General features: G+C 39.6%; 2 non-coding genes across 2 annotated transcripts; both read left to right on the forward strand.

Moving 5' to 3' along the window:
* Positions 1 to 72, forward strand: TRNAA-CGC (transfer RNA alanine (anticodon CGC)). The gene has a single exon. It is a non-coding gene; the product is annotated as a tRNA-Ala (tRNA).
* Positions 73 to 5,918: 5,846 nt separating this feature from the next.
* On the forward strand, positions 5,919 to 5,990 carry TRNAA-AGC (transfer RNA alanine (anticodon AGC)). Its single transcript has one exon. It is a non-coding gene; the product is annotated as a tRNA-Ala (tRNA).
* Positions 5,991 to 12,004: the final 6,014 nt, after the last annotated feature.

Below are 12,004 nucleotides of genomic sequence, written 5' to 3' on the forward strand. Positions count from 1 at the left end.
GGGGATGTAGCTCAGTGGTAGAGCGCATGCTTCGCATGTATGAGGCCCCGGGTTCGATCCCCGGCATCTCCATGGCGGTCTACTTTTGTTGTTGCTGTCTAATTTAGACTTTGGCCTTGCGTTGTTAAATCAAAATGTTTTAGCTCTTTCTCATTTGTGGGCAATTGTCTTGCCCTTTAAATATAGCAGTTTTCCATGCATGTGTTTATTGGTCTTCTATTTGGTTAACTACCATCACGATTTTCTCTACTTTCTGAAAACCTCCTTGGGATGTTTTATTAGGCAGCAAGCAGTACAAAGCCAGAGACAATTCAGAAGTAAGTTCATCCTATGAATGCCAGGAAGAGGGAATACAGTTGCATTTCAAAGATTTATTTATCTCAATTAAAGGAGGTTCTATCCATTCCAACTTTGCACTGGAGAATAATTAAAATATCTCTTAGTAATTTTTTCTTTTAAGGAGAGGAGAAGGTAGCATCTGTTTTAGTATTGGTGTAGTAGTTGTACATCGGTATTCAAGGATCCACCCTAGGACCATAAGAGAATTTTCTTCATTTCTCACTGCATCTTTGGCTTTACTCAAGATTTCTATGGAGAAGAGCTAGTCACAGTCCAATGCAGGAGGTCTGGGAATGTAGTAAAGGTTAGAAGTAGCCTGTGGAAATAGAAGGCAGAGTTGGTTAGGCACCCTTAATAGCGCGACTGTTCTCTATTCTGACAACCAGCTCCTAATTCTAGTCGCAAGCCAAAACTTACCTCATTAACATAACAGAAATACTTTTGCTCCTCTCACCTTAGAAAATTCTAACGATTTTAAGAGCTCTTTGCCATTAGTAGGGATGGAGACCAAATATATATTTCTTATTGTAAATCACAATATTATATATGTAATACCAGATGTATAGCCAGATGTTACATTGATGCATTATGTATACCCAGATGTTACATTGATGCATTATGTGGCAGTTAGTTTTTATTTAAAATTTTTGAGGAACCACAAAAATATTTTTTTTAATATTCTCCTTTCTTAGTTTATCAGTTAATTCCTTAACTTTTTTTAGTGGTTGCTCTAGAGTTTGTAGTATACATTTGCAATTAATCCAAGGTCACCTTCCAATAACACTATACTTCTTCACAGGTAGTGTAACCACCTTGTAATAGGGAAAAAATCAAAAATCTCTTCCCTCCTAGCCATTGTATCACTGCTATCATTTATTTTAGTTACATGTAAACATACATAAGTATATATACAATATAGCCATAACCTCATAATCAAATACATTGTTGCTATTATAATTTTGAACAAACTTACCTGTGAGATCAATTAAACTAAGAAAAATAAAAGTTTTTATTTACCTTTCCTTATTCCTTCTTTGATATTCGTCCTTTCCTTATGAAGATTTGAGTTTCTATTATTTTTCTTGTCTCTAAAGAACTTTCTTTAACACTTCTTGCAAGACTGGTCTACAGGGAACAAATTCCCTCCATTTTTGTTTGAGAAAGTTTTATTTCTCCTTCATTTTTCAAAATTTTCAGGGTGCAGAATTCCAAGTTGTGGCTTTCTTCTTTAAATATTTCACTGTAATCTATTCTTGTTTGCATAGTTTCTTAATAGAAGTCACATGTAAGTCACTAGACTTGGTTCCTCTATAGTCTAGATTTTTTTCCCTCTGACCTCTTCCAGGATTATTTTCTTTATATCTGATCTTTTGTAGTTTGAGAATGATATGCTTATATGTAGGTTTTGTTGTTGTTGTTGTTTCTTTTTTCATTTATCTTTCTGGTGTTCTCTGAACTTCCCAGATCTGTGGTTTACTGTCTGACATTAATTTGGGGGAAATTCTCAGTCATTGTTTCAAGTATTCTATTTCTTTCTTTCTTTTCCTTATAGTATTCCCATTACACATGTTATATATATTTTTTACACAAGTCCTAGAGTCCTTGGATATTCTGTCCTTCCCCCTGCCCTCGCCCCGCCCCTGCCAGTCTTTGTTCTGTTTTTCAGTTTTGGAGGTTTTTACCGATACATCCTCAAATTCAGAGTCTTTCCTTAGTTGTGTCTATTGTACTAATGAGCTCATCAAAGGCATTCTTTCTGTTACTATGTATTTTAATCTTGAGCATTTCTTTTGTTTTTTGTTTTTTTTTAGGATTTTCATCTTTCTGCTTACATTGCCTATCTGTTCTTGCATACTATCTACTTTATTCATTAGATCCATTATCATTTTAATCATAGTTGTTTTAAATTCTTGCCATGTCTGGTTCTTTTATTGCTCTGTCTCTGCAAATTATTATTTGCCTTCTGATACGCTTTGTAATTTTTTCTGGATAGCCCAACGTGGTGTACTTGATAAAAGGATAAATAGGAATTTAGTAATGCGGTAGTGAGGTGTTGGGGGAGAAGCTTTCTATAGACCTATGATTAGGTCTCAGTCTTTTATTGACCTTTTGTCTCTGGCTGGTGAACTTCACAATTGTTTCTCAGTTGTCTCCTCTCTCTCTTAGGTGGGACAGGATAGCCACAGGATGCTGGAGTGTGTTTTTCCTTCTCTCATGTGAAAGTCTAGAGACAGTTGGAATTGAGTATTTCCCTTCTTCTGGGTAAATTAGGCTCTGACAAAACCCCAGTTGGTTAAGGTCTGGTTAAATGGGTTCTTTAGAAATCGGGCCTTGTTAAGAACAATAGCACTCTGGTACATTTCAATGTGGCTCCTCTTCTTCCCCCTCTGCTGGAAGCATGAAGGAATTACGCCCCACCCCACCCCCATCCCCGCCCCACCTTCCGCTTTTTAGATGGTTAATGTGAGAATCTGGTCAAAGTTCTAGGGGTAAAACACACAAAAGTGTAGAGACCCCACCCCTACCCTGCCCAGGCCATGACTCAGTGTGCCTGGAGTTTTTAGTAATCAGAGTTGCCTACTTGGGTCCTCAAGCAAATCATCAACAGTTCAGGTATTGGTTCTTTTTGTGGTTTCCACTTGTGAGTCACTGCTCAGGTAAGTCATGACTCCCCTTATTCACCTGTATATCTCTCCAATCTTGGGGGCAGCCAGTTGCCCTGTGTCCTCACCTCCCTTATAAATTCTAGAAGAGGTGTTGGTTTTTCACTCTGTTCAGATTTTCCTTCTTGACAGAATGAAGTGACTTTCAAGCCCCTTATATATGGAACCAGAAACTGGAAGTCTGTTTGCTCTTTTTTAATACATTTTGCCTCTGTGCTTATTAGTAAAATGGTCCTATAATTTTCCCTTCTTATATTTTCTCCACTGGGTGTTGATATAGATATTCAGTTCAGTTCAGTTCAGTCGCTCAGTCGTGTCCGACTCTTTGCGACCCCAAGAATCGCAGCACGCCAGGCCTCCCTGTCCATCACCAACTCCCGGAGTTCACTCAGACTCATGTCCATTGAGTCAGTGATGCCATCCAGCCATCTCATCCTCTGTCGTCCCCTTCTCCTCCTGGCCCCAATCCCTCCCAGCATCAGAGTCTTTTCCAATGAGTCAACTCTTCGCATGAGGTGCCCAAAGGACTGGAGTTTCAGCTTCAGCATCATTCCTTCCAAAGAAATCCCAGGGCTGATCTCCTTCAGAATGGACTGGTTGGATCTCCTTGCCGTCTAAGGGACTCTCAAGAGTCTTCTCCAACACCACAGTTCAAAAGCATCAATTCTTCAGCGCTCGGCCTTCTTCACAGTCCAACTCTCACATCCATACATGACCACAGGAAAAACCATAGCCTTGACTAGACGGACCTTTGTTGGCAAAGTAATGTCTCTGCTTTTGAATATGCTATCTAGGTTAGTCATAAGTTTCCTTCCAAGGAGTAAGCGTCTTTTATAGATACTATGCTAACCTAAAATAATTTATAGTTATCCCATTTTGGGTGGGGGGAAATATTTTATACAACACAGAGGTTCTTGTTTCCTTTAGGATTTCATAGAACATGCCAGTAAATTTGTCTCTGATTGGAAATTTTGTTTAAATTCAGTTTTTTAAATGGCTGTATATTGAATCAGATTTTCCATAACTTTTTAATGTTCGTTTTGACAATTTATACATTTTTATACAGTTTCCATTTCTTCTAGTGGAGTTAAGAGGATTGAAGCCAAATTTCACGATTTCTCACTTCTAAATCTCTTAAGTAGCCACTGAAAGTGTCCTCCTGTTTATTCCTTCAGAGATGCAAGCATCTATCTCTCTATCCATCCACACGTTTACTTTTTAAAAACTAGTTCACAAATTTACTTACATCAGGTATTGTAATAAGTACTGATACACAATTAAGGATAACCTTCAAGACGGCCCTCCCCCCGAGGATCCTTACCTCCTGGTAATCACACCCTTGTGAGGTCTTCTCCTACTTGACTCAGTCACCAAGATATATGAGGGGGAATTGAGGCTTTCTACCCACGAATGAATCAGCCATCTTGGAAGCAGATCCCCCAGACACAGTCCATGCTCCAGAGTCCTGCATGCACTGTTCATACCTGGAGTTCAACTTCAGGAGACTCCTGGGGCCAGAGTTACCCAGCCAAGCCACACTGGAGTTTCTGACCCACAGAATCTGAGATAATAAGCATCAGTTTTTTTAATGCTGTGAATTTTGGAGTGCTATTCAGCAATAGAAAACTAATATTTCTAGAAAGCCTTTTTTTACATTTCTTGCAAAGGAATAATCATTATTTAAAAAATAATAATTTTTATCTGTTTCTCTCAAGCTTCCAGACTGTTACAGAAAACTTTTCTTGAAAATAAAATATCAATGCTAAACTAAGATGTGTGGTTCATCTCTCATGTTTCTCTTTTTATCCTGAAGGAAAAAATTCCAAAAATTTTAGGCTGATTGCCTAGTGCATCTTATCCACCAGAGGGTCATGGCTCTATCATGAAAACAATCCCTGGCAAAAGGAAATGGAAAAGCCATAATTGTTTCAGATGATTCATGGTTTACGCAAATTCTTACTATATGAATAAAATTTAGGCTCTCTTAGCAAGGTGAAAGGATGAGAAATGCTGGTTATATCTTGTCAAGCTGATTTCTCTGCTCCTTTCAGTTCCAACCATTCTGAACTACATACACTTCCACGCCTGTAAGCATGCTGTATCCTCAGTCTTGCTTTTGTTTCTATTTGACATTATTATTCATTCTTCCAGATTGGCTCACAGGTTTTCATATTTGGGGACTAGGCCAGGAGACTAGGCTTTGATTTGCATCTCTTGTTGAGAGAATGGTCTGAATTCTAAAGAACCACTCACTCTGCAGAAGATAAGCATCATGGAAGCAGAGGGTTTGCCTCAATGTTAGAAGTGACAAATCTCTTACTTTGGCTTTTCTTTCCGAAGAATCAGAGCAAGACCCGAGGATTTGTGTTCCCTGGATTTGATGTGTATTCTTTGGACTAAATGAGGATCAGAAGGCCGCAGGAAGCAAGCCAACATCTTCACCCTTCAGTCCTCTCAGTTGCTAAAAGTGGAAGGAATTTACTTTTCTAACACAAATACCTTCATTGGCTCCTTGTTTTGTAAGAATAGTTGCATAGCGGTTTCTGGAGTCCAGGAATGGGATGCAGAATTGAAGACAGGTTGGTAGGTTTCATAATTAAAGACAATCATTGGCAAACTACTTTTTATCTTTCCTGTAAGGAATTTTCCTTTGTCTCACACATCTTTTGACAAAAGAGAAAAGGGCTCTGAAAAGAAAGGTCCGGGAGGCTGTTGCCTACTCAGATTTACGAGCTCATTGTATCTTCGTCAGTCTCTGAATATCTACAAGACACAGGCTAATCGGAATTCCTTGGTAATACAGTACTATAAAATCAAGGGTGGGAATTGTATCTTTCAGAAAAGAGCAAAACAATTTAAAATGTAAATTTCTTTTATTTCATGAAGATAGTTTAGAAAAGCCCGTTTGCTTAGAGTGGGGATGTAGCTCAGTGGTAGAGCGCATGCTTAGCATGCATGAGGTCCCGGGTTCGATCCCCAGCATCTCCATGCTTTTGTTTCTTTTCAGCTCCGGAAATACATCTCTTCCCTCCCAATGGAATGGTCACAGTTCATTCCTGTAAAACCTAAAGATTAACCCTTCTTGCCGCAAGGTAATTATACTTTGCTCGGGTTATGCTAGTAATCTTTCCTTTTTAAAATTTTATTCCTTTCCATCCTCAGCAGGGATTAGAGACGTTTTCCACAAAGTGAAATCAAAAGTGACGTTGGTCGCTATTCCATGGCGGGGGGCGGGGGTGGCGGAGGTTGACAGTTATCCATTTAAACTCTAAATTAGAAGATTTAGGATTTTCACTTAGCTTTTCTGCTGGGGTTTGGGGTGGGGGATGGGATGGTAGGCTGAGCTCCAGTCTCAGGTTTCGTACTTAGAGGCTCAATAAGAAAGATGGATTTCACCGGAAGCTCTCTAGAAAGAAAATAAACTCTTCCCAGGCTGTGAAAGCATTGGATACTTTTCGCTTCTTAAAACGTGACAGTTCTCTCAGAAATCGAACACAAAGGAGTGAAAGTGAAACATTTTGATATAGACATGTTTTCCCCTCAGTGCGTTTTGCCAGTGAGCTCGCGGCGCTCATACCAGTGTGGATTTAATTCCTTCTTTGCTGATTTCTTTTGTAATCTCTAAATTTGCCTCACTGATTCTAAAGGTACTGACTTTAACCTCTTTAAAAAATCAACTTATTTTCCTAAACCCAGCCTTTTTATACCATTCATGTGGGTAAGGACTTTCCTTGGCCAGCTCCTTTGTTTTAATGAAGGGCTAGTCCCCTTTGGAATGCAGCATTTCTTGTATCTCGGTGCTTTTGCCTCAATTTCCAATTCGTGACACCCTGTCACATGAGCAAATGAAGGAAATTTAGAAAACCATTTTCTGTATTTTTGTTTATTTTTCAGGGAGGCCTCTGGGCAGCTCTACGTGGCCCTTGGAGGCTGTGGTCAAGGGCTCCAAATTCTTAGAGGTACAAGGGTCCAGAAAAGGGCTCTGAAAAGAAAGGTCCGGGAGGCTGTTGCCTACTCAGATTTCCGAGCTCATTGTATCTTCGTCAGTCTCTGAATATCTGCAAGACACCAGCATTCTTAGAGGTACAAGGGTCCAGTGTTAAAAAGATAATAAGGGCAACCATCCTTTCCGTTGGTCTCTAATGATTTGGTCTGTCGTTCATGGGGAAGCTTGTGCTTCCTGACTAAGACAAAAACCACAAGATTAAAGAATGGATCTTAAAATGGGCCTTTGAAAGTGTGGTGCACTGAGGTTTGCACTCTGTTAGCTAAATCATTCTCTGCTGTTATTTACTGAACAACTGCTCTTGTCAGTATTTATTACAGGCCTACAATAGTGTAGCTCCAACACAGCTCTAAAGATATTAGAACACGTTGGACAAACTTAAAATAGTAGCCATAGCATTTACCAGTTAAGCCATCAATAAAGAAATAGTTCACAAACTATTTCATTCCTTGTTCCTCCCATTTTCAGTGTGCCATATAGCCACAGACAAGGCTAGCAGTTGTGAGATATCAACAGTTCTGCCTAGAAACCAGTTTTGAGTTGTAATGACTACTTGCTTTTGTTGTCACTTCAGGTCACCAGACTATGACCTACTCCATCAAAGGTGTTTTTTTTTTTTTTTTTTTTTAAGATTTGTCTATCCCAAACCACATGAAAAGACCCTCCTTAATTTAACTAATAAAAAAGGTTTAGGTGCAGTTTAAGAACAGTGTCCTGACTAAATTATTTTATCTGATAGGTAAAATGTGCACTGGGTGATGGAAGGCATAAGGAAAGATAAAAATCAATACAGTTTCCCTGAGCTCATAAAATTCTTTCAAGCTGAAGCAGTGATTCTCTAACTTGGCTGCACATTGGAATCACCTTGAGAGCTCTAAAATTGTCTGATGCCTGGATTCTGCACTGAGAGGTTCTAGTTTAATTTGTCTGGAGGGTGGAATGGACACCAGCATTTTAAAAAGATCGCTAGGTGATTTGAACATGCAGTTACAGTTGAGAACTACTGGTCTAGAAAGTCTCTATTTAAATTATATCCAAATATCCACAAAGGTAGGAGGAGACATAAGAGAGGTAGACTTGCAGGCTTATCCCTTTCTCAGTCTAACTTTATTTTAGAGACACCACTGGTGATTGAGGTGGTCATAGATACATGAGTAGTCCCCAGATTGGCCAAGTCAAGGGCAGATGGGGTGATGGATGGGGATATAACTTAATTTCACATAGCAGTCTGCTAAATAGAGAAAAACACTTCTCTCTCTCTCTTTTTATTCTACCACAGTTGTTCAAGGACTATGAAATGAGAACTGCTATTTCCCGAGATCCCTGTGTTTGCAAAGTTCATCACTGGGAAGAAAGGGGATCACTTAATAATTTAGGGCCATCCAGGACAGAACAAATATACTCTAAGCTTTCCTCCCCAAAATTTAAGTCTGGGGATATCTATCAGTGATTTGAAATGGCTCTGACCTAGACCTAAAGCAAGGAAAGGCACTACATTTTCTGAAATAAAATTACCTCAGGAAAGGGGAGTTGATATTGACAACTTGGAGCTAAGACTTCGTAAGACAAGTCTTGCTTTAATTTATCATATGACTCTGGGTCCCTAAGAGGAAAGTAATAATGGTTTCAACAATATTACAAGTGAAGACTATTTTTAAAAGGTAAAACTAGATCTCATATTCTGTAGGGTTTCTTTTCTCCCAAATAATATTAAGAGAAGCAAAGATAGGGGGGGGGGAAAAAGGAGCTATTTTCTAAGAACACACAGAGCAGAGGGCTGGGGAAAATCTTCTATTTGTGGATCTTTACACATTAGCACTGAAGAAAAAGACTAAAAGCACTCCTTTTATTTACCAGCAATGAAATTCCTTTGAGCCTACCTTGAGTTTGACTCCATTTAGTAATTTCTGCACAGTCTTATGGCTAGAGAAAAGTAGATGTGAACCCAGGGTCATTTAGTGAAGAATGCACCTTATTCATTTCATTTCACGGAGAAATGAGATCTAGTGGACCTACATTGTAGTGGAGGGCAATCCTTGCATAGTTTAATCCTAAATTGTGACTAATAATCTCTCAGTAATTGAAATAAAATATGTCCTGGTATGTAAGTAGAAAAGAAAGCTAGTCTCTCTTCTTTCTTATCTATATTGGCCCTTCAGATCCAAAGAGAGAGCACACTAGATCAAGGGAATGAAACCAACTAGAGCACTTCTCACAAAGACATAATCTGGACAACAGGACTGTAGGAAAATGTGGAAGATCTGGGAGAGTTTAAATATTCAGGAAAGGCGATCAGATGATCATGTTTTGAATTTCTATAGAATGAGGTGATCAAAGGAGAGGAAGGTTAGATAAGGGGACTGGAATAGCCATTTCACAGTTGCTACAAGTGGCAACAAAAGGATTAACTTTTTGTTCTAATGAACAAAGTAACAAACGTGCTAGATGCATAAAAACGCAATATTTGTATTTTTTGGTATTCTAAATAAGCTGCTGCTGCTGCTGCTGCTGCTAAGTCGCTTCAGTCATGTCCGACTCTGTGCAACCCCATAGACGGCAGCCCACCAGGCTCCCCCGTCCCTGGGATTCTCCAGGCAAGAACACTGGAGTGGGTTGCCATTTCCTTCTCCAATGCATGAAAGTGAAAAGTGAAAGTGAAGTCGTTTAGTCGTGTCCGACTCCCAGGGACTCCATGGACTGCAGCCCACCAGGCTTCTCTGTCCATGGGATTCTCCAGGTGAGAGTACTGGAGTGGGGTGCCATTGCCTTCTCCGTCTAAATAAGCTATTCACCAATAAAAGTTAAAAATTAATAAAAACCTTGAAAAGACAGAAAAAGATTATGCTGGGAAAAGCTAATTTGCTCACATAGAATTCCCTATGTTTAATCCTCAAAGGGTTCTATTTTTCCCCCAAATTTTTCTTTTAGGATAAATTCTAAGTTATTTGGAATGATTGTTCCACAAGGTGAGGAAATTTTAAATCACTATTCCAAGTCATTGTCTTTCCCCCCCCCCCCCCCTTTTATTATACGTCTGGTATGTTTGACACCTCCTTGTTAGCTGCTCATCTGTCATCTTGTACTTCTTTTATTATGATATTTGATGTTCATTAAAATTTCTTGTTTCGTTTTCTATCATCTGTGGCCATCTTGTACCTAGTTGTATCCATACAACTGATTTCAATGGACATGGGTTTGAGCAAGCTCCAGGAGTTGGTGATGGACAGGAAAGTTCATGGGGTCGCAAAGAGTCAGACACAACTGAGCGACTGAACTGAGCTGATTTCAATACCTGACACCTAGTAGGTACAAAGTAATATCACTCTTGTTGAACATACTTCACCTTAAATGCTGTCCTCCCAACAGTACTTCTGAGACTGAAATTTACCTAGTCCTGATCCTGAACAATTCAGCTAACTAGAATTCAGAAGCACCATGATTCCTAGCCCATTATTATTCTGAAGGTGTTGTTCCCCAAACTCAGAAAATATAAAAGTAACTATAAATGGAGTAGAAGTGTAGTCCTAAGTATGGAAGTTTGTTAGTATAGATTAGATTAAAAAGTGACTATCCTGGTTAGCAAGAAACGTTTATATTCACTATAAAAAACATTCTGAAAGTGAAGTCACTTGGTCGTGTCCAACTCTGAGACCCGCATGGACCAGGATCCTCCATCCATGGAATTTTCCAGGCAAGAGTACTGGAGTGGGTTGCCATTTCCTTCTCCAGAAGATATTCCCGAACCAGGGATCGATCCCGGGTTTCCCGCATTGCAGGCAGATGCTTTACCATCTGAGCCATGAAAAACATTCTGAGTAGGATATAAAATGGCAATATCAGAACATTTGACTCAAAAAAGCAATAAGACTTAGGGATTCAAAGGTCTTATCATTCAGAGCTCCTTTCAGCCTTTACGTGGTTAAATAAAGAATTTTGCAGTCCTTCCATTTTGTATTTTGATGAGGCATTGGAAGCTGGGTAGATGCACAGTGGCATCTGCTAAGTTGAAATCACTCCCTTTCAGCACTGATCTTACTCCAATTAAAGGCAGAAAATCAGGATGCAAGAGTTAACAGTTTAAGAATGGATTCTTAGTTTCGTGATTGTACAATCAGTTAATGTTTGTTTAGCTTCTACAAGTTGAGGGTCCATGTGGAAAATACTAATATTAAAGAACATCCATTTGAAGAAGGCGATATAGAGAAGAAAGAGTCTGATGCCTCCCAAAGCCAAGCCAGTATTTTTTTCCGTCTGTGCGCCTTCTAGGAGCTGAAGGAACGGAGGCCATTCCCCAGCCTCGGGCTGGCAAAGGCTCCTGGGATTTGAATCAGAAAACCGTTAAGTGAACTCTGACCTAACCACCTCCATGCTGACAGTCTCCTGCTTCCTGAAGCAAGAGCGAGCACAAGCTGACAGCTGTTAGCGGAGTCTGAATGTGTTTGAAGTTTGGGGTTGTTTGTTTTGTTTTTCAGTGCGCAAGTGTGCCATCTCCTAACAACCAGGAATGGCATCAATTGGACTGAAGTTCTAACTGACCTATTTTGCTAGAAGAGCCTTTCCGTCTACTTTTAGAATATCCACTCACTTAAGGATTCTAAGTTACTACAATCCGGTGAAATATAAGAGCGTCTCTGGCCTCACTTACAGAAGCCGCTTCCTGAACAATGAACACTCAGCTCGTATCCATTCTTTTCCACTCCATGGTTGTTCTCAGTACATTTTCTCCGTTATGGTGCGAGAGCAAGTAGGTGTTTTGTTGCTTAAGTTCCAGGAGTCTTCTTCGCGGGTTTGTCTGTTCTATAAGGTCGATTTATTCGAGAAGAGAGTGAGCAGTGTGGCTGTGCGCTCAGTCGCTCAGTCGTGTCTGACTCTTTGCTACTTCATGGAGCCGCCCGTCTCTTCTATCCACGGAGTGAATAGTAACTCTAATTAACACAGCTTTTCACCTAATTGAGTAGCATTTGATCAGAAAGGAAGTTTGAGCTTTCCAATAGCT

Source organism: Bos grunniens, chromosome 23 (assembly GCF_055505025.1).
Source record: "Bos grunniens cultivar Pamir isolate PY7600 chromosome 23, Bosgru_T2T1.0, whole genome shotgun sequence".
Taxonomy (NCBI): Eukaryota; Metazoa; Chordata; class Mammalia; order Artiodactyla; family Bovidae; genus Bos; species Bos grunniens.